This window comes from Apis cerana, linkage group LG13, assembly GCF_029169275.1.
Source record: "Apis cerana isolate GH-2021 linkage group LG13, AcerK_1.0, whole genome shotgun sequence".
NCBI classification, from domain to species: Eukaryota; Metazoa; Arthropoda; class Insecta; order Hymenoptera; family Apidae; genus Apis; species Apis cerana.
Window position 1 is genome coordinate 4,066,697 of NC_083864.1, and position 24,027 is coordinate 4,090,723.

Sequence of the window (24,027 nt, forward strand, 5' to 3'; positions counted from 1 at the left end):
TCTAAAATAAACTCGAGTAACCTGCCAACTGCAAGGACGAACGCGGAGAAGCTACTCGCCGCAGATATTCCTGCCCGGATACCTCTTTCGTTCTTTTTCTGCCTCTCCTCGCGCAGCTTTCGGTTCCAAGCGAAACGAGCCGGTATGGAATTCGACGAGATGCGGCCTCGAAACAAGAACAACAGTTTTTCCAGCGAATTTCAAGAATGACCATGCCTCGAATGAATATGCGAACCTTCTACGTGGATGACGTACTTTCCCTTCAGAGGTACTTTATTAAGTTGAATGGTTATATCGCAAAGATAATTTGTCAGCGTGGAAATACCATTCGTATGTAAATCGGAAAGTTTCGTTTCCTTATCGCTTTGGAAATTGATCCAAACTTTGATATAATGCGGATGTATCGTTTTCAGAGATATACGTTCGAGTTTCGACAAGCTGTATTGCATACTAGTTTTTATATAAAAATTGTGTATCAAGAAGGAGATATTAATTCGAAGATCCTTATTCTTCTTCTTTTTTTTTTGCGATTCAAGATTGAATCTGTTTCGTGATTCGAAAAAAAAAGCTTTAGATCCTTTCAATATTCAAAACCACTGAATATTATCGTATCAAAATTTCAACGACATCCTATCCTAGGCCCTTTCTCGAAAAATGTCTCCCTTTGTGAAAAATGCGCGCGTAACCAGCTTTGCCGGATCGCGATCGTACTCGTTTTCCTTTCGCGCCGACCTTGAGCTCCGCCTGAGCTCCACCTTGCTACGGGTTCTGCGAGTGTCTCTGGATAATCTTCAGAAACTCTTTCTTTCGGAGAAACGAACGAGAAAAGAGACGGATGGTAAATAAAATGTCGACTCGTTGAAAGAGTCGTCGATCCTCCTCCTCCCCCTTCCCCTCTCCCATAGAAATTTTACATACCCGGTTGAATCGAAACTCGTCGAATAAAACTCTTGCAACGCTAATGATGACAGGAGGGGGAAAAAATGACACGAGCAATCCAACTGCAATCTGCCATAAATATTCGCCGAAATTTTCACGTTCCATCGTTTCGATCATCGGGGAGGGGGAGGAGGGATTTAATTCCTCTCCAATATTCTTCTCATTCTTTCCACCGATGGGGCAGGGATAAAATAGAAACTGCCGTCGAATCGGGAAATTCCGTTCCCAAAAATCCAAAAATCCAATAGGGAAGGAGTTAGGGAACAAACGATCCGTAACAATACGGGAAACGAATTGTCCCGAAGCGAATTCCATGCGGAGGACGGTCCATTTGTGCGATTTTTCCCTTCTTTTTTCTCCTCCTATCGCCAGAAGCGAGGAAAAAGCGAGAGGAGCGACAGACGACGGGGAGGCAAAGGAGAGGAGAGAGAAGCGGCGAACTCTAAAACTCTAAGTCTCCTTCGTCGTGGACGCATTCTCCTGATGCGCACCGGGGGTCATATTCCTACCTGCTCCCGTGGATCCAGTGTTACGTGTCCATTTACATAAGCCAGACCGTGTCTTGGTCTGTGGCCGTGTACGTGAATGTACGTCGACGCGTGTCCGCTCCGACACGGACGAGTGTCGCCTCTATCTACGCAGCCATCGTTCCGTATGCCGTGTCTACCGTTGCTTGTCAAAGAAGAGGAGAGAAAAAGAAAGGAAGGAAGGAAGGACAAGAATCTTGTCGATGATGAGAATTACTTTCGAAAACGAGATCGTTAATCGGCGAATTTTGTTTCTTCTTTTTTTTAACCTAAATACGTGGACGTACTCCGGAAACCTTTGATCCCTCTTCAATTCCGGCGGGATTGAAACAGTTATAAACAGGTTTCGGATATTTCTCGATAAGTTGTAAGGATGCTTGTATACGGCCGGGTATAACGTGATTAACAAGTATCGGAGGAAGATATTCCAATATAGCGTTGTTTAATATCCAACCGTCGACGAGACGTTGCTCGATCGATTATATAATGAGGTCAATTACGGAGCACTTTGCGATGACGGCCTCGTACATCTCGCGGATACTAGCCGCGGAACCGGCGGTAGCGATATCTCATCGACGCGAAAAATACCTGGCGTTGCTCAACCGTCTGGTCGCCGATTAATTTCGATTAAATATAAACCGATTTAAGGAAGAGGCACGAAGATGGAAAGAATCGTTCGATTACCTCCTGAATAATCCTCTCGCCAAGCCTAAAGTTTCGAGGCGAGGGTGTAATCGTTAGCGAGGAGGAACAAGAGGGGAAAAACCAAGGCGAGAAACTCGGTGCCAACTTGGTCGATTGAAATTCAAATGGGATAGCGTAATCGGTGTCAAATGGTTGCTCGGTCCGTGGTACCAACCCTGCCAGATTCGTCGTTACATTTTAACCTCGCGGTGCTCGTTTGTGCAGCGCGTAACACGGCCGTGGCAGATTTGACGGAGAATACACGCCTTTGCGAGTTTGCCAACCAAAGAAGCGCTCCATCGAGAGAGAGAGAGAGAGATCCTCAAAATGGGATGATGCGTGATCTGGCATCGTTTGCTGGCCGCTCGCAAATTTTGTAAATTCGACGGGGGCAAAGAGCGAGGTGCAAAAAAGATGCGATCTTTCGCCGGATCGGAGATGGCTAATGAATCTCTGATGGATCGGAAGGCTTCCCCCCGTGTTTGATCAAGCTTTTTTCCTCCAACTCGGGCGCATATCGGATTTTAAGCAATTTCCCTGGTCAAAGTGGCCTGGAAAATCGCTGTTCAAATAGACAATTTTCTATCTGCTGGACAACACACGAGAAACGACGAGCGTTACAAGCGCTTGGCTCCCTCGTGAGATTCGATTAACTTCGAACGATCGATAGGAAAGACCTCTTCGCTGTTTTACAATTTGATGGCCTGTGTGTGTGTCAATATTTTTGCGCCATTTCTTCTTTTTTCCTCGATATATATATATATAATATGACGTTAACTATCCGCTTCCAACGCGTGCATTTCATTAAAAAGAAGAAACGAAAAAACGGAACAAAGAGCGTTTTCTATTCGAATAACGGGCGAGCGTTAAACTCGCGGTTTTAACGAGCAGAATCGCATAAATTCGAGGAAACGGGGCAATACTTGGAGCTCGATTAACGTGACCACTGGTAAAAACAATTCGCAGTGTCGTTCGGGCACGAGTGTGTCGGAGAGCGAGGGAGAGAATTCCCCGGCATTACACGGTTCCAGTCTTTATGCGGTCGGATTACATGACGCGGGGCCAAGCACATTGTGCTTTCAAACGTGCCACCGTGAACACGGCCTAATGGAACATCCGAGATTAACGAGACCCGCCACGGCCAACGAATCATGTCGGTTTCGTTAATCCCCTGACCGAGTCGGTGTCCTCTTAATGATTTATCGCCCGTGATAACAATGCCGGTTGGCCGTGGGACAAAAATGCACGGGAATAATTGATTTCCCCAATGAATTTTCCTCCTCTTCAAATGGCACGCGGGCTGGATCAATGCTTCTCCTTTCCTCCGATAAAAATTACGAAGGTTAATTCGAATCGATAACCGCCCACGCGATTTCATCTGGACGAATCTTCCTCTCCTAGCCCCGGCTGGCTCCAAGTCTAAACAACGTTCGACCCGAGCCTTCTTCCATCGCGTGACGACGATCTTGGTGCCAACCTGTGCTCGCCAATTTATATCGCTAGAATCGACATTCGATTCGTTTCAACCGATCGATTTAGACGTCACGAACCAGTGTCTCTCAACGCGTTGCGATCGCGATCACGCAGCGTATCTGTATAATGTAACGGCAAAGTGTGTATAAAGTGAAAAGAGAGATCGATATCTATCTCCGTTCGGAAAGTATCGATACCTTTCGTTTTTTTAACGTAAAGTGTATAGATTGTATAGATGGGAAACGGGATGAATTCCAATAGGGAATACAGTTGTGAATACGTAACAGTATCGATTATGTTTTAACTCGTACGGCTTCGCGAGAAGGGAAGAAATATCAGATAATATCCGAGATATCGGAAAGGATACTTTGATTCGACAGGGTATTAACTTGTTATCGAGCGAAGAAGAATCACGATAATTGATATCACGTACATAAACTTTCGACACACATCTGTATTTCCTACCGAACTATAGACTCACCAGATAGAAATCGGATCGAATCGTAACGGTATCATAGATGTAATATAATTATCGACGCTTCCAACAGTTGCGATCTTATTTCGCAATAAACGGTCGAACCAAATCTTAAAAAAATCGATATTCACAGATCGAGAAACGTGCTGTCACAAACTAATCCACAAATTCGTCAAATCTTTGAAACTTGCGGATGCGAAGAAAAAGAGTCGTGCAGTTTCGAGGTTCGTGGATTAAGCTCGTTTAATATTTTCGAGCCAAACGAATTGATCCAATAGGAGAAGAACGGACTATCGATCATTGATATTTCGACAGGATATTTTTCCAGTATTTTTCGATAATATCGTTAACGAATGGAAATGATTGGAGTTTCGTTTTTTTCTTTCTTATCGAGCAATGTAAAAAATGTTGTTAATGATAAGCAACAGGAATTCTAGTATTACTTTCCACCATCGATAGTCTCTAATCCAGGAATATCGTGAAGCGAAGAAGAGAGACTCACAGATCGACGCGGATTATCCGCGTCTCCCTTAATCGATGCCGTTTCGAGGAGAGCGACAAGTCTAAATGAATCTGTCTCCCGCAAACAATACGTTTCCTCCTCGTATCCACGCGAGCGGCCAAGTCTGCCGTGGATTTCTATGGACCAGTTTTCATGAATCCTATCGGCGGCCCGCAGAGCCGGACACGTTTCCACAATGCACGTTCGCGTCCGCAGCTCGGTTGAAAACGAGGTTTTCCGCGAGGACAGACGCGTTATCAAACGATTCGAACGACATTCGAACGAATCGCCCTCGAACCGGAGGATTCCGCTTGAATTACGCGGGGAATTAAAACTCTCCGACGAGAGGCTTCAATTCGAGAGATAGCGGAGACGGTATAATATAAACTTTATGAAAGGTGCAACCTTTGGTCAAGCGTCTGCAAGCTAATTCTGAATTTCTCCCTCTTCCTTTTCTTTAAATATATCCCTTCTTATCTTTGGATTTCTCCACGACGAACTCGTTACGCTCCCCTGGATTTTTAAACGTGTTACAGATATTGGAGATATTTGCAAAATAAGTGAATAAATGGTTGGTATTTCGCAGAAATTATCCTATTTAATACATTTAAATCGATCGAAATCCATAAGGATATCGCGCGTTAATAGGATACTCTTGTTTTCCCCAGAATTATCGCTCTTCAAGATCGCGACGAAATTACTTCCTGAATGTGGAAATTTTTCTCTAAAACCCAATTTTATCGCGATAAAGTGCAAGTCCTGGTAAGGTAAAGGAGAAAGGAAGTCCGTGGGGGTAATGGATTATTTGATTTAGAACTCGCTCTTGATTTAGTGTACTCATCGTGGAAATAATAAGAGTTGGAATTGAAAGTTGGATATCTTGGGAGATATCGCGCGTGTGGAGAAAGAATAATCGGCCGATAATGGCTCATCTTTTTTATTCAGAATAATTGTTAACGTATCGCGTGGACAATTTCGAAGGAAATTGAGAGAAACGAATTTGCTTTCACGCTCGCTGTCGAGAAGATGACTCGAGAGTCGAAGACGGAACATCTGTCGATCCGGAAAAATGGCAAAGCGATCGGTTATTTTTAAAATCGCTTCTCGGATCTTGCGCGAAAAGTCACGAATCCCAAATAGGCGAGCAATATTTTTAAAGAGGCTTTTGATCTTGGAGTGCAAACAGTGCATCATCTTGCCATCTCGTCCCTTTAAGAGAAACGCAGAAGGCAATCAGAAGACCGAAGGAAACGAATTTTTATGAATCTTTTCCGGAACAAATTTATACATATTTTCAAACGTGAATTTTTAGTTCGTTTAAAATTCCACTTTCTTCTTCTTTTTGTTCGAATTGAAGAAACCAATCCTTCCATCAAACGCAACACGTTTATATCTAAAATTTTGGAATCGTTAAAACGATTTATTTGGACGTTCAACAGTATTCACCTTTGACGGAATACTTGCAGATAATTGTCATTCCTCAAAGTTCAATATTTTTTTTTTTTAATTCCATAAAATGAACAAAGTCACGAGCACTTTTCTCGTCCTCCGCGAGTACGACTGTTCGTTTTATCGCGGAGTCCATCTCCCAAAATGGCCCATCTCCCGACACTAAATATTTCGAAGGGACGGGAATAAGTGGAGCAAAGCTCGTGGGCAGGTTTTCCAGATATTTCGCTAACTTCGTTCCCGATAATTCGGCAGAAATTGATGGAAAACCGGATGCGATAGTCTCCAGGAATAACTAATGCATCGGGCTAGGTGGTTTCGGCCGGGTCGCTGTCAGGTATCCGACGCATTCACGGAATTCGGAATATCGGGGAAAGAGGGATCCCGTCTGGTGCATCTCTCACCTGTCAGTCCGGCATCTAAAAATACGAGCGTGCATATACGTCCGCGATCGATCATAGTGCATCGCGCCCAGACATCGCTTTGTGCGCGCCGCATTACTTTTTTTCTTTCTTCCTTTCCTTTTTTTATCAAACGTAACACCGCAAATATTTCCCATCTATCCCCTCTTTTCCGCGAAAAAAATTCGAGAAAAACAACGATTCAAACAGGTGCCAACTTTCTCGCGAATTTAAACGTTTCACAAACGGTGGAAGCCTATCTGCGATATCTTTTCGTTGAATTATCGTTTTCATCTAACGGCGCGGATAGAAATAAAAAAAGGAAGAGAGAGAGAGAGAGAGGGAGGGAGGGAGAAATTTCGAAAAACAAGCGGTAAATCTATTTCCAGACAATTGAGGCTCGATTGCCTGTACCCGCGAGGTTAGTGGCTCGCGTGTATCTAATGGTCAAGAAAGTTTCCACGCAGGAAAAATAGTAGAGCCGGGGTGGTCTACCATTGCACGAGGTTCTTGGGTTGGAGAAAAATCAGATAACGCCCACGCGCTCTACATGAATCGGCCGATACGGACGACATTATGAATCACGCGAGAAAAAAATTGCGTCACGAACCGCGCCGCTTTAACGTCTACGGATAATAATTTAATACCGCTCCGATCAATTTCCCCCTCTCCTCAAGCTGATAATTGAACTTGGAAAGGGTATCGATGCGCGTTCCAGGTCGGCGAGAAATTAAATAAAGGCTGTACAAAAATTGATATATCGAATATATATCGTATCTCCATCATAAATTGCATTAACGTCGCATCGATTGTAAAAGAAAGAAAGAAAGAAAAAGGATATGCCGACTCGAAACGCGAAGGAAATCAATTCAACGATGAGAAAAGATTGCGCGAAATTTGTTTTATTCTAGAAAGTGACTCGAAGTGATATTTAGGCGACATGGAGGACCAGTCTCTCTTTCTCTCTCTCTCTCTCTCTCCAGCTACTTGTCTTTCATAACAGATTCAGTCGTTACACTCTCCGCTTATTTAACATTAGATGGCCCCCTTGGTAAATTACAGCCAGACCCAGGGTAACTCGCCGAGCGACGGTTTTATCGTCAGCCACTTTACGATCCCGTAAAATAATTCATAGCGTATTAAATCCGTGCGTAAATATTGTAAACAGAGGGCGTCAAACTCGCGAGCACGCATCCTGTCATCTTGTCCTTTCTCGATCTCTTCCAGAACGATAAATTTTTTAATTTTCCACCATGTTGCTCGGGAGAATAGCTCGAATTATTAGACCTGGTCCCCACGAAGACGACGATAAAAATGGTAGCAGGTTCGCTCGAGACGAGAGCGGCACTCGTCTTGACTTGCACGATTTTCGCAAAGGAGGCATACATTCCCCGAAAGCGGAAGTTACGTTGAAACGTTGAAGAGAGGCAAACAATTTTTCCTCTCTTCCAACCTTTCTTATCTCCCGGCGATTCTCTCCTTTGTCTCCGCGCGGCTCTACGTGTTTTCTTCCACCCCCCTGAGGAAAAACCGGTCCCCTCCCGAAGGATCGGCGTGTCGTGCCAACGTTTCCTCCGTTATCCAAACTTCTCTGTCCCGTGGAGGGACACCATAAATCTTGGCCGGTAGAGAAGAAAGCCCGTGGGAGGCGGCGAAATAAACGAACGGATCATAGCGAACCGCTTTATCGTGGCCGAGCTTATAATCTCACGTCACAAACAAATTCTTGCATTCGATTGTTGAATCTACATTCGAATCGACACGTAAGAAATTTCGATAAACCGGCGGGGAGGAGGAGAGACTGGTTGGTCTGCATCGCCAACGGAAACGGAGACGTTCTCTTAAAAAGGGAAACCGCAAGAAGAGACAAACAAGCGTGATCGGGATCCTTGTTATTTTTCTCGGTACAAAGGAGGCGTTTCTCGTGACCGGTTCTCTCGTTCCACAATGGCGCTTCGACGCAACTAGATTGGAACTCGATTCGAACCAACCCGTCTGCCTCCGTGCACCCGAGCAAATATCACCGGTAGAAAAAAACAGTCACGCGATGCTCGTCAACAAGTTGGAAATTGGTATCGCCGTCAGTCAGTCAGTCAGATAGGTAGCCAACTCCTCCCTCCTGTGTCTCTTACGGGACACGAAACGGGGGTTTTTCAACCGGCGTTTCGTGTCTGGCCCGCTGATCCTTGGAGCGCCACTTTTCTCGCCAATCGTCCCCTACGAAATATCTATAAATAAACTCCGATAAAAGTGAGCCTCGCACGCTCCTCGACGAACACGCCCGCGATGGAAGATTTTTACTCGACGCGGTGGACGTCGCGTGGCGACGACTGTTGCGTTCCGTTCGCATTTACGTCGGCGTTTACGTGGAACGACCCCTTTTCCTTTATCGAGAAAACCGGCCGAGCATCGATCGAGAAACCGGGGAGGAGAATTTCGCGCCAACTTTTCGCTAACTTTTCGCGATTCGATCTAAAAATAAAAATAACCCCCCTCCCGTAAGAAAGAACGGCACCGCCGTTGGATTATCGATCGCAATTAAGCGGAATGATGCGAGTTTTACGCGGAGAGGAACATGTCTCAACGTGTTTCAACGATCGATATTTCGTCGAAGGGAAAGGAATAAAATAAAAAGGAAAAAAGGAAATGGAATTCTACCTCGAATTTCTGAGCTAAGAAATAGATGTCCCGCATCGATGAGTCATGCAACCATAATACGTTACCGCTATCTTTATGTTCTTCCAGATTTAGCTGGCAAGTTAACAAGAATCGTTGCACGATAGGAGGGTGAGGTTGTAACGAAACTATGTACACGTCGCGATAATTTACACGCTCTTAAAATTCCCCCATTGACAATTTGTTCCAGTAGTTGTAGTTCCATCCACTTGTCTCCCACCTTTCCGTTGCCACCCACCCTCTCGCGCACTCGTAAACAAACTCGCAAAGAACTCGAAACGAAAAAAATTAAAAAAGAAAGAAAAGAAGAGAAAAAGAAAGAGAAGGGATGGTGAGATTACCTCTCAGGACGAATCCATCCAGTTGGTCACGCACTGGTGCGTACCCCTGGCGGGCAAGAGACAGATCGCGACACTTGACGGCAGGGGTGTACGATTTGATAACCGGGTGTCCACCGGTGTATACGTGTCTTCCGGAAGAGACGCGCGTCGACTGAACGCTCCCTTACGAGGGACGGATTCGCGTTTGGAACGGCGACAACGGCGGCGCCACGACGCAACCCCTTTGCCAGCCAACCAACCAACCAGCCGGCGAACCATCCAGCTAGCCAGCCACCCAGTGCTTCTCTCGCTCCCCGCAGTATCGTCGCAACCCCCGTATCGGCTGAGCAACCCCCACCAACCCAGCATTGAAAACTACGCGGAGAGGGGTTGCGTGTATCGCCACGCGCCCGACAAACTGGAGGGGGTGTCTGCTGGTGGAATTACTTCGCCTGGCAAAAACTCACCCTCTCGCGTCTCTCTCTCGCCCTCTCTCTTTCTATTGCCCTCAGTTGGAAACGTTCGAGTGGAGGAGAGTTTAGGAATATGACGAGCGAGGAGCCAGGGGTGTCAGGGGCCGATGTACCCCGATCTGAAGGTCGCCAGGCACAAAGGAGATAAATTGGAATTTGGGCTTGTTCCCGCCTCTCTACCGATTTTCTTTTATCGGTTTTATTTGTCCGTGAACGGCTGCTATTTCTTGCGGAAGATACACGTAGCGAATGTTAATATAACCGATTAAAAGAAACGCTCTTGGATATGTTTCCTCTTTTTCCTTTTTTCTCCTTCTTTTTCGTCTTAAGGAAAATGGAAATCATCGCGAGTGGAGGTAAGGCTCTCTGAGGTATTACCGTAAGACGGACAAGATTTGGAGGGGTTTAGGGAGGCCGATGCACTCTCCATCACGAGAAGGTCGCAATGGTGGTGGTGATAGTGGTGGTGGTGGGTCGGAGATAAATCGGGATTTCGTGATTGTTACCGATTCCGAGACGAGAGGATCGTTTCGAGTGTTTAGCTCCCTCGAAACTATGATTGGAAACTTGAGAATTGGAGAGTGGATTTCTGCGAGTGAATTAATATTTAATCTTCCGAGTGGTTTACGTTTAAACAAGGGTACGATTCTGCATTATAATAATGATACATTCGTGAATATATAAGAATTCGAGTCGAAATTGAAATTTAAAAATTTATTACACACAGAAGAAGAAGAAGAAGAAGATACATCCAAATCATAAATCGTAAACGGAATAAAGAAAAATGAATATTTCATGGAATTAAAGATTAGAAGTTTCGAAAGCGAACAAGTTTCTCCCCTTTTTTATACGGGAGAATGAACTTGGAACGGAGCGGAGAAACAGGAGAACTAGAAGACGGGGGCAATGTACCACGGCTCGAAGGTCGTGGCACCGGTATGGAAAAAGTAAATTAGGATTCGGTATCCACGAAATCTGTCGGCTTTCGGCCGAATAAATCGAATCGAGGGGATGCTTAAGTCGTCTCTGTAGACACCGAGAGAGAGAGAGAGACTCACCCTTCCGTTTATCATCCGACAATTGATAAGACGCGGATAAACGTACGAAATGAAGAGAGAGAAAGAACATCGCATTTATTTCGTAAGCAATTTCGATCAAACTTTTATCAAATAAAAAAACGAAGAAAAAAGAAATAAATAAAATCGATTCGAGAATCGGTTAATATTTTTACGATTCCCTTTGGTCAAAATGAAAAGGGAAAGAAATCACCAACTGGATTTAAATTTAAAATGCCGGGACTCTCGAATGAAGTTGGCGGCGGCACGCTGTTGCCTGCTGAGAATTCCTCGTTTTCAAATCTTTACGAACGCTCGTCGTAATATTTGACGACTTATAGGGGGAAAGGAGAGGGGAGGTGAGCGATCTCGCACCCCGAAGGTAAAATTAAAAGCTTTCCCAAGCACCCCCTAATCTCTTTCCCAGACAATAAGAAAGATAATACTCGGTCGGTCGCGAAAGTGGAAAATTGTGGAACGTTAACTTCACCAATCGAAACTTTGGGTTTGGTCGGACAGTGTGAAAATGGTTGGCGACAGATTCCTCGCAGGTGGAATAAAAGCCGTGTTACGCGAACTTAACGCGAACTCTCCTCTGTTGTGGAAGATAAATTAGAATCTGTCACGTGCTGAAGCTAGAGAGGAGAGGAGAAACGGATTCCCTATTTCCTTTAAGAAAACGAGCTCAAGATTTTGGAAGATAACCGCGCCCGAGAGATCGATCGTGAGCATCGCGTGAATTATTTGCGGGGGAGAAAAATTGTCCGAATTGATTGAAAACGAGACGCAAACGTCCGAGAAAATATCCGAGGAGGAGAGAAATTAAAATGGCGTAAATCGAAACCGAACAAATGGTTGGATCGAGGAAAAAGTAACCGTCCTCGAGTTATCTTTTAAAGCTGCAAGATTAACGACCCGATCGCGGCTTTCCCGTAAATCCCCGGGGCACGATGCAAACGGTGCATTTCAAAAAAACATGAATATTCATCCATCCTTTAACCCCGCCGATGCATCTTGGAGCATTGTCGGAGGTACAATTCCGGGCCGGCTCGCTGATCGCAGGCCGCGTTGAAAAATAAATTCTGCTAGAGCTTGGATTTGGTGGACGGGGATGGCGACGGTTCAGGCTCCGATCGAGACGAGATTGGTGCACGGGGCACGAAGGAGGGAAACCGGTTTCTTCGGACCGGGTTGAAGGATGTTGGCGGTGCCTGGAGGATATAGAAGTTGGACGAGCTGGTGGAGAAAGATCGATCGCGTCGCGGCCGACGAATTCTCGCCTATCGTGTAATTTCGGCCACTTACACTTTTTGCAAAGAGATCGATAAATCGGAGGGAAGGGATCGAGTAGGAAAGGTTGGAGTAGCGCAGTAGAAAAATGACGAATGCTCCCGATCCGAGGATGCAATCGCAAGAAATTGGAAGGACGATTTATATCTTTCCTTTTTGTATAAATACATACGCATCCCCCCTCGTCGTATACGAGGCCTTTCTTCTCGACAATCGCGGCCCACTAATGGAACGAGAGGAACGTGCTACGGACTATGTGGAAATTTTTCTGGAACGCCGCCAAACTTCTTTGATTAAAAGAAGGATTATTGTTTCGCTTCCGCCCGCTCGGATAATATTTCCCTCGGATTTTCGAAAGAACGAGATGTAGGGAATTAAACAACAGGCATTCGTTAAAAAACAGGCTTCCTTGATACTTGGAACGGAAAGTATGGTGTAATTCGATCGAGTTCCCGGAAAATATGTGTCATCGTCGCGTTTTACAGGGGGGAGGGGATCCTCTCGCGGCCATCTCCGGGTAAAAGATCAGATTATTCGCGCGTAATAAGGGTTACGGGCTTTATAGAGCGTGCTATGTGTACCAAGGGTGTGTCTACTTTGCGCCATAGTTTCCTCCCCCCCCCCTTCGACATCGCAGTCTCGTTAATTTTATTCTCGTCTCGTCGTGGTTTCTGTGCCAGCCAAGGACTAAAAACTTCTCATCCAGAAACCGATGGGAAACAAAATAAATCTGGGCTTTTAGAACAGCTCGTAATAACAACCTAGATCCTCCGTGACTTTTTAAAAAGTCGCTAATTGAAAGAGCGCGCTTCTTGAAACTAGTTAAAGGAGAAAGAGAATAAAAGAAAATAATAATAATAATAATATTGACGAAAGATCGACACGTGGAATTGCTCACTGCAAGTACGTTAACGCGATTAAAAGTTCCGGCGGAATTAAATTTCTCCCAATTGGCTCTACCCGAGACGAAAACAGGGGAGGCGGGGAGAGGAGAAAGGGATCAACGATCGAGAAATCGCGTTGCATCGAACACGAGTAATATTTCAATGGTAATCCATTGAAATTGCGATGAATCGAAGCAAGGCTAAGCTGTAAACATATCGATCGCGAGCTGAGATGCAGCCAGGCTTTGTAACACCGGGAAGAATGCATAACAAGAATACAAAGCGAATACTTACGAAACGGATCGTTGTTCCAAGATTTATAGAGCAACGCGAGGCATTAATTTTTCTCTTCTACCGCGCTTCGAACGTTCTCCTAACCTCTTTTCCATTTTAAGTGCATTTTGTTCGCTCCCCTTCTCAGCCACCAACTCTGAAATAATTCACTTCCACTCTCTTCGCTGGTAAAATCGTATTCCACTTCGCAGCCACGTAATATCGAAAGGCGAAACGTTCGGAATCGACTTATCACCGTTCTCCTCGATCTCGATCCCCGGCCCAAAGCGGCGCAAGTATCTTCGAGGGTGACCCAACTTGTGTAAATCCTGATGAAAATTCATCGCGTCGAGTGGCCCTCGTTTTCGAAAAACCGATATGTAAACGACCTACGCGGACCGATTTCGTCGCCTCCGAGGGGACATTACTATTCCTTCCTTGGTGGGCGCAGTATCCGTAACGATTACTCATCTTTCGAAAGAATAGCCCTGGAATTCCTGTGATCGTGACACACACGGAAACCCGATAATAATATATAGGATCGTGACGTGCTCGCAAGAATTGTTCGGATTGGCAATAAAACGTTCGATGAATCACGTAACCCGATGTTTGACACATTATTTAAAACGCGATCTACGCGTATCCCAGTATGTTTTCCAACTTGCAATTGAAAAACGGATAAGTATCCCCGCGTGTGATTATTGGAAATCTGATTGATTAACCTGATTTAAAAAAAAAAAAAAAAAAAAAAATACAAGGAACTGCCGTTAAATGATTTTAGACGAAGTTTAAAGAGAAAACTGGTCCGGTGTTTCGAAAGTACTCGTTTACTACTTCCTTTTATAACGATATAATATTTATGCAAGAATTTTTCAGGATGGAATCGACAGATACGAGAATTCAACTTTCTAATATCGCGTCTAATATCAATTTGTAATTCAAATTGGTCGAACGTAATTACGTCTAAGCCGTTAATTACATAATTTTACAAGATAGTATAATTTATTTCACGTACGCGTTTTCTTTTACATCTTTGATTTTCCTACTCCGCTAATCAACCAATTTCCATCCAAGTTCCATTAAAATTGGTCGACTCGAGGCGTTGAGCGTTGCGTCGTAGGAAAAGTTTGGGAAACGCTGGCAATAACAGTATGCAAATGCGCGTGACGTACGGCGCGGCCGATAAGAAGAGGCGCGTATCTCCAGAACGAAACGGAGTGTTTTATAACGTATAAACGATTGTATCGCGCGACGGAAATCTTGATGTTTCATTATACCCGATTGACATACCCGTTCACACGGGAGCCTGTTTCCGCGATGTCTCTAACATGATGATCCGTTTCTGCTGCCATGACTCACGCAATGCGGCTTGAAACAACTGCGTAGAAAATATAGGTATACGCGGAAACTGCAGCCCGTGAAACTAGAATCACGTTGCACGGTTAACATGTATTCTCGGAACATTTTTCCATTTTTTTTTTTTCGTTTTATCATAAACGAAAAAATACCGATCCACTTTTATTCCTTATAAGCAAAATTATGATTTTGCTTCGTCTAAAATTTCAATCGATATTTTTCTATTTATAGTTTCGATCCAAATATGTTACCGTTATGCGAGGGAAATTTCATTTCAATCAGCCGTTTCAATCGAATTCTTTTGCAACGACGACGATCGATAATAGGAGTTCACGTTTCCACTCGCTGCAAACGTTTCGTTTCGTTTTTAAAAGTTTAAGACTACTCCTTCTTCTTCTTCTTCTTCTTTTCTCTTTTTCGAGAAGAGACGAAACAAGTGTCTACGAGTCGGGGAGGGGGTTTAATTATGATAGAGGGATCCGATGGAAACGTACCGTGTCGGAAAGTTCTGATTAACGTTCGGGGAGCAATTGAAAAATAGCATTCCCCCTCCCCGAGAGCGCACCACAGACCCGATGTCTCTTTCCGAGACTCTCTTCTCTTTAAGTATGTAAAATTAATTAACGTTAATTAACGTTCACCACGATGGAGGAGGGCCGTGAACGAGTTCGTGGCACAAATACGGGGGCGAAGAGATTACCACCACCCCTGGCAAGAACCCATTAAAAACTGCCAAGGCTATTCGTTTTACCGTCCACGCGTGTGAAAAAAAAATTCTGGCCTCGTAAAATTCTGTCTAAAACCAAAAATTCCATCCCCCTTTTAACCATCTCCACGGATTAATTCTTCCTCCATTAATTCTCGATCGATCGAATAATCCTCGTCGAGCATTTCGAATTTTCTTTTTTCTCTCTTTCTCTCTTCAGGATTTTATGCAGGGGGAGGAAGGCTGGAAACGGAGGAGGAGAGATATGGCCGAGATGTATTTCGAGAAGAAAAATTGGTCGGAGAGGAGGTGGTGCAACCTCAGCGAAGAAAGGTTAAATCTTTCTCGTTCTCGTTCCCCGCCACGATAACGACCGGGGACAGTTTAAATCGGCGTTCGAGCCTCGAACTATCTCTCTCGAATAAGATATCCAATGCTTGATCTCGGTGAAGTAAATCGCCTTCGTAGAAAGAACCGTGCCAAGTTCTCGACTTCGCTAAGATCTCTGGGAAGTCGCCACCGAGGCTGGGTTCCTCGTTATTTCTTCCTCTCCTGACCACCACGGTGAATCAGTGGAAACGTATGGAACAATCGTGTTCTCGAGGCGGGCGCAAGAGGAAATGGTGTTCCAAGAAGGAAAGAAGAAAGGAAAGGGGAAGAAGCATGGGAGTTATACGCGTTAAAACGGGGAACGGGTGGAAGAATTTCGAGGAGAAAATCGTTGGAGGATTTCGCATACGTCCGTCAACTTGACGAGCGTACGACTTTAAGAAGATCTCGATCAAATTGTGAGAGAAATCCACGATTATAATTTTATCGATTCTTTTATACTTTATGCGTACACATGTCGAGTACAAATATTTGCGAAAATGGTAAATAGATCGAGATAAGCGAATAATCGATTACTTTTTGAGTCATCGCATTCTTCAGAATATCTTATCTTTTCTGTTTGCGCATATTTTTATTGCGTATGGAATGGCCTTAATTTAACGCGCGTTTTAAGGTAATAAGGTGAGATATTTCAAACAAGTGTGTCGAGAAACCTTTCGATACCACACTTAATTCCCTCTCACGCAGCCAAGAAAGTGAAAAAAAAAAAAAATACAAATGAAATACTCCGAAGACTCGATTTACATTAAGATCAAAAATCTGAAATAATTGAAAATAAAAAAAGATAATCAATGTAAAAGATTTCCTACTCGATTTCAAGTGTAATTATATGGACGAATTATTGAGAAATTTAAGAAGAAAGAAAACTTGGAAGGAAAAGTAAGAAAAACGTCAATTCTGCAAGAATTGATAAATATTATTTTCTTTTTTATCGTGATATACGCCTCTATGAATTTTAATTGCCGAACGAGCGTACGCAGTTTCCAGAACGTATGAACAACGGCTATATTTTTCTCGTGTGCTTGATTAAAATATTAATTGCGCGACAGATGCGGCTAAAAATTTCAGGAAATAAAAGCAGCGAGAACATAAACATAAGCAAACAGAGAAAATGGCACAGAATTCCCACCTTCCGCATTCCCCAAAAATTATTTAATATTCATAATTATCTCGTTTGCAAAACTAATTCCTTTTAATTTGAACTTGATTCATTTTAGAAGTAAAAATTAATAATTTTTTTTTTGTATCTAATAATCGATAACCTTTAAGAATACATTTTCTACAAATGATAGTATTAACGTATGATTATTTTATCTTAATAACGTTGTTAATTACGCTTTATAATTCTTCCGCTATGTCTATACACATATCTACGCTTATAAAATGATTCACGTGTTTCATTAAATAATCGGGATAATGAATCTCATATATGTCACCGATTTCGATATATTTTTTTCAATAATATTCTACAATCGGATCTCACAAGACGATAGATATATTTCTTTTTTTTTTCTTTAACTTCAATAAAATTGCAAAACACGCGAAGAAAGTCCACGTAATTTTCTCTGGAATAATTGAATTAAACGAAAGATCCGCGATCGTTTAAAAAAAGAAGGATACTTCGTGATAATAAAAAAAAAAAATTGTAAATTTGCAAATTACTACACATCCTTTTACACAACATAATTTATATTGCGATGGTAACGAGGTAAATTAAATCATTAGAAAGCGATACTAATTACTCAAAATATCAAAAATAATTTTTAGTAGCGCTATTTTCTAGTATTATTGTATTCTCTTTCAAGTTCCCGAAGTTTAAAACAAAGTAAAACTCTTATCTGTTCGTAGATTTGTCAAAACGTTACTTCTGATACCTCGTTATTTCACATTTGACTAGTTTTTACGAGCTCGTTATATCGAGACTCGTATCATACCGCGGTTATTTTCGATCGAGCGCCAATGATTAATTCGATTCTTCCTCTACTTATTTTACGATACGTCTTTGTATAAAAATTAATAATAAATAAATTGTTAAAACTCGTCGTGTGCCAAATACTTTGTTACAACCACACGGTGTATGATATAATGGCGAATTAAAGCGTAATATGTTTAGGATGTTACGATGAAAATATATACTCTTTCATTAACCGGCGAACAGTTTCACGAGTATAGATCAACTATAACTACACGATGCACTTACGGCTTGTACCGTTACGTTGTAGTTCCCGTTCCCGTATATAAAAGCGTTCGGCGCAACGCGTCAGGATCAATAGCCTTGAGGACTTTTATCGTCGAGGATAAATTACGTTCCGGATAACGCGACACCTACCAACCGGTAAGTAGACGAAACAAGTGTGAAAAAGGAATCGGGAGGTGTGTGCTGACAAAAGGGAATCAGTACCTCGATCACCAATTTAATATCCCCTTTGAGGGGCGCATTATCCGAAACAGGAACGTAATCGAACGTGGAATCGAGCTACGAATCTCCACTAAAGTTCGTGAAAAATTTATCGCGATTCTACCCGTTTATTAAGCTCCAATTAATTTATGATCAAGAGTGAAAGGGATGCTCGCAATTGTTACACGCGAATTTTGGCGTACACCTTGTTATCCGGCGGATTAGAAGGCACTGTTTGATGTTTCCTTGACCTCAGCCGCCTTTATCGATCCGTCTCCCTCAACTATTTGATTAGAGATCGCCTTAATTAAAGGCGTCTGCCCTTTAATTCCGCCCCATCGCTTTATCTCCTACAAAGTCGCCGCATTATTAAGAAGAACAGTTGGAACGGTATTATCGAAATTTGGCGAGGTTCGGTTTAGTGACTCGTTAATCGAACTTTTCGCCGATATGTGATTAAGAATGAAATGCAATTTCGCGTACGTGCAACGGGATAACCGGTGTTGGCCAAACGCGGCGCAAGCAAATTGAGCATGAGATTGAACGTTAATCCTTAATTTGTCCTGGAAGCTATCGTTTCGAAATGGATTTTATTACGTAGATAGGCAAAGGAGGATCGAATGAGGCTCGACGTACGGCTCTTGCGCTGTAACCATGTACCTTCCTACGTACGGTATTTTTGCTGCTTCGCACATCGATTTTCGGATTCGTACGAACATCACCGACTCGGCTATTTCCCGCGATAACGCGCGGATGTATCGGGGTGTGCGCTTTAAACGGATTTTTCAGCAACGTGGTCGATCATTCTGCTGCTAATTAGCCGGTTGATGGCCTCGAGCGGAAAATAGAAGAGATTTCCGCATACCAAGTAAAGCGCGATTGTGTCGACGCGACGCCTATACGCCGAGGGTGGATACCCCTTGAGCGTGGAATACGTATTCCTTCGGTTGTTACCCTGGCCATCGACCGTCTGCGGGGCGCGTGTCCTGGGGCAAGGACCTCTCGCGTATCCTATGAACCGTTCTCTAACGCTTCGTTGCTTTGCGATTGAAAAAAATATTTCTGCGTCGCTTTCGAATTTTCTGATACAAATGAACGGATCGTTCATCGAAATAATATACACGAATTGGACGGAAAATAATTTCGGAATGAACAAACGAAATTTTATTCGGAAACGAAACAAGGAAAGTTGGACTGGAAAGTGAAACTGAGAAATTGAAAAAGAAGGTGAAAAATAAATCCGAGATGAAAAATGCGAGCAGTTGTTCAACCACATTGTCGCGTTTATTCAACCACCTTCTCGATTGCCATCCAACTTTTCAAGACCACCTCTCCATTCAACGTTTCTTTTCTTCCGATTAAATGCCTCGATGCCTCGCCCATCGCGTTTAATCGCACGTTTCATCCGTTTCTGTATCAAGAGTCACATTCCTCGAACGAGGTTAATTCGGTTTACCTATTAAAACGTTTGCATATTAACATATGCAAATATTTCGATGTTAAATTTTAACTAGACGCGGTAGATAATCGTCTTACGCGTTATCAATTAGCTCGTTAATTCTTATTAATTGGGCGAATATAATTCGAGAAATATAGCTAACGGGATCATTAGATCGAGAGCACGGCGAACGACGATAAAATAATTATAACTTTGTAACACGGTGTAATAACGCTGAGTATTCATTAATAACTTTGGCAAGGTTTATCCTTCGTAATTAATACGCGTCTCGAATCGAAGTACACCGGATTTAGAATTCTGAACGCGACAGGAGTATGGTTATTGGTTATGTCTTCGGTGCATAATCCAATTCGCGAAACGGGCTTTGCTGCAATACACGTGTACGAACAAGTTACATAAGTACCGACTACCGTGTACTCGTGAGCTCTTAATATCGACAGAGATGAGGAACGATCGTTACCTGACAGAATTCGCCTGAGAACCAATTCATTAGCGTTAGACTTATTATCGCGGTTAGAATCGTCAAGATGATACCGAGTTTTCTAAAACATTGACTGACATTATCTAAATAATCTAAATAAAAGAAGAAAAAAAAAGAAAAAATATTCGTAGAATATAACGTTTGATTAAAATATTACAACTTCATTATCATCTCAAATAATCCACGATTATGCGTACCGATTTTGCAAATAGCGAATCGTGAGACGCTCTTTTCAAAGGATAATGGATTTTTTTTTCTCTGCTTTCTACAGGACCGACGAAGTCCTTGCAAAATAGCAACGTCATCGATAGTTATAAAACAATTTCGGAGGCGTGGAGGCAACGGTATCTTTCTAACATTTCCTTATAAAGATGGATATAAAGACGAATTCCATTAGAGGCACGGAGTATACATTAGTGTCACTGTATCGAAACAACCGGAATATATGTGTAGATATATTATCTGTGTTTATCTCGTTAATTTCATAAGAATTGTATCTGACTATTTTAACTGGCTATTTTTCATGGAAAATTTTTACGATCCCCTTAAATCATTCCAACGAACTACGAATTCGAGACGAAAAACAAAATTCTTCAATAACGATTGCTGACATTTTCACAAATACACGATTTGAGCGATTTTGCCCGGCTTTACCATACACCATGTTACAACAGTTGAGAATCCCCCGAAGAACGTCCAAGAAAGTGGAACGCGTTAGAAAGCAACGCGGAACGAAATGTTTTAAGGCGCCTACACGGTTTTACAAATTCTTTAAAACGTACCATCGGGACCTACATCGTTTGATGTAGCCCGTTTTAAAGAGGGGTTCGCGTTCCCTCGTCCCACTAGATGTGGAACTTGTTCTTGCCTCACGAGAGCGAGTTTTCACGAGAAAAAGGCGCGTCATTTTTCTCATGTCGTACGCTCGTTTGCACAAGACAAATCGATGCACTTTGCGAATAAACAGGGACTTGTTGATAACTCCTAAAGATATGGAATCCTCGAAACTCAAAGAAAATAAAAGCATCGTTCAAATCCTACATTAATATTCTACAATTAAACTACTTGATAAACGATACATCGATATGCCAATTTTTCTGCGCTCGTTCAGCGAGTCAACCAAGCAGAAGAAAATGTTCTATCTATATGCGGAAAATTCAATATACGGAATAATTACGACTATGATAAAGTCTGATCAAGAATATAAAAAGAATAAAAAAAAAAATAGAAATAAAGATGTCGAGAAACTGGTGGCAAGTCGTTCCCTAAGTCGGACGAGTTAATTACACGATATGCGGTAAATTGATAAGAGATAATTAAGGTTCAACGATCGCTTCGGTTGCGACGAACGATTGATCTTTCTGTGAAAACATCGTCTTTTGATATTCGATCCAAGAAATGGAAGCGAGAGTGGAAGAAGAAAAAAAAAGAGGAGGAGATATAAAAAGGCGTCGAATAAAAAGAATAAAGAGAATGCGGCGAAGATAATAAAACAAAGCCGTTGGACGAGAGTCGTAAGTCGAGAGAAAAGCCGTGAAACAACATAGAAGAAATCAAGAGGATCCGATCATCATCCACTCGCTTCCTAATGAAACAATTTTCTTCGGACGAGACGTATACCAAGACATAAAAATCATTGGACCACAGAAAATTCCGTACGAGTATCACGGATCGATTTTCTTTAAATCATCCGTATGCAATGCAATGGAAGCGAGGGACGGAATTATTCATATATTTCATCGGCTGGCCTGGCCCGGATAATAACGATTCTTGTCACGATCGATTTTTATCAAGATCGAATCTAATGCGATACGAAATAAAAAAAAGCTCGACTTCTCTCTCTCTCTCTCTCTCTTTTTTTCGAACTATTTCATTCGACTCGACAAATCTTACTCGATTACTCGAATTAAAAACGATAAAAAAAAACGAGGATAATTAGACGGAAAGATGGATCGATATCCGAAAGCCTTTCCACCTAGCACGTTTTAATTGGCAATTCTGGATAACTCGACGCACCCATCGAAATCCACGTCGATCAACTATCATTGAAAATCTGTCAAATGCATGCATGGCTCGACATGGCCACCGACCGTTCCGAATCGAATACAGTAGCCACGAGCGACAATTCACTTTGCGATAATGCGAAATCTCGAGCCGAAATTATCATAGAAATACGGAATCGTTGGATCATTAAAGCGCAATACCATTTCGTCGGCGGATCCCGATAATCCGTGTAACGAAATTGTCGAGGGATTTTTTTCTTTTTCTTTTAAGCATATTCGAAGAGATCGCGAGACAGAATTAACAGAGTGAAGAATCGGTAATAAATTTTTCATAAGGCGTAATTCGAAGCACGATAAATTATGGACGCATTTTGATGGCCGAGGGAATCGGCGTTTGATCGAGGGATGTCTTTGTTTTATTCCCAGGACGAGGAAAGGACGATACTTAGAGCGGTGAGTGAGACGATCAAGAAAGGAATTCTATTATCCCGGAGGTTCGATTTATCGAACCTTCCTTCCTTCCTTCCTTCCTTCCTTTCCTATCGTGGCCAAGAACGCACAGCCCACTGCTCGGAATACCTCATTTCCTTTGTCCGCATCTTTCTCACGTTTCACGCGATCCCTAGCCTCGGTATACAGCTTTGAACGTCTCCCTCGGATAAAAAGAAAATCGGTAGACACGATTGAAATTACACGATGAATCGCGCATCTAATTTTTACCGTGTTCAATAACTCGTTTATTGAACTCCTCGTCGAGGATATTCGATCGAGGACAAATATGGAATGTTGCTCGCACGATATTAAATGAAACTACGGAAAGATCGAGGCAATTTTTCGAATCTTGTTTCCGAATCCTTACGAGTTCCCGCTTCTTTAAGGTATAATTGCTTTTACCCGAATTCTTTTATGCAATTACTTTCAACACCTCTCTCTCTCTCTCTCCCTTTATCCGCGAATCGCGTTATCCTTTGTTCGAAGCAACAAGATATTGGCTCAATCGATGCCCCGTACCTCTTACAAAAGATATTTCCGAAAGGTGAACAGGGGGATTGAGTGTTATACGGCCGATATACCAATTCGGGTCAATACCTCTTTCCTCGCGCGTATTCACAAAAGACAAGTCGTATCTGACACCTTTGGCGACGGTGCTTTAGAACGAACGACCCGAGTATCATATCGCGCAGATGATAAATCGATATCATAGTTGAACGCTTTATACCGACTTTACAAAAGCAAGCAGATAAACTTGCTCGAATTTTCCGTCAAAGATCGATTCCTCGCGGAATATAACGTCGAAAGGGAGTGGAAGAGAAGGGAAATGGAAGCTGCTCAAAGTTTGTTCTTGAGATTAAGGCAAGAAAGAATGGTTTAGCGGAAGGGATAAATCATAGAGCGAAAATACGAACGTCTCGGAAACTCGGATTCCGTTTTTTATCGAGCTTTCGAATTTCTTTCGAGCCCGCCACGTGCCATCGAGCTTTCTCTCACTTTTCTCCGAGTCCAGACTTCTGCCGAGTCGTGCTTTCCGAGCGCACCACTCGTCCAACTCTTTTCTTCCACCCTGCTTTCTTACAACTGTTCGCAAGTTTCGCGGCAACAGAATATCTCGAAGCCAAGAAGTTTCCACTATAAAGCAAACGCGACTTTCGAAATTGCACGAAATTACGCGACAGAGATCAAGGACATTTGCGGAGAAACGAACCGAGTGGATCTTTGGCAAACTTTAATTATATACTTCTCTGCAAACTTTTAATGATTCTCGATGGAATCAAACTGATGGATTCGATTTCGAACAGGGGGAGAAAAAGAAGAA

At 42.8% G+C, this 24,027-nt stretch overlaps 1 protein-coding gene across 4 annotated transcripts in view; it reads right to left on the minus strand.

Moving 5' to 3' along the window:
- LOC107998795 (serine/threonine-protein kinase 25) overlaps positions 1-24,027 on the minus strand; it is a 78,382-nt gene that overhangs the window by 47,707 nt on the left and 6,648 nt on the right. Inside the window, exon 1 of one of the 4 annotated variants that reach the window (XM_062083661.1) lies at positions 9,468-9,710. The exons of 1 other annotated variant lie outside the window; for it this stretch is intronic. The gene's annotated coding sequence lies outside the window, so the exon portion shown is untranslated. Of the gene's footprint in view, positions 1-9,467; positions 9,711-24,027 lie in introns of those variants that run through there. 2 more of the 4 variants (XM_062083660.1, XM_028667195.2) reach the window with 2 other exon arrangements.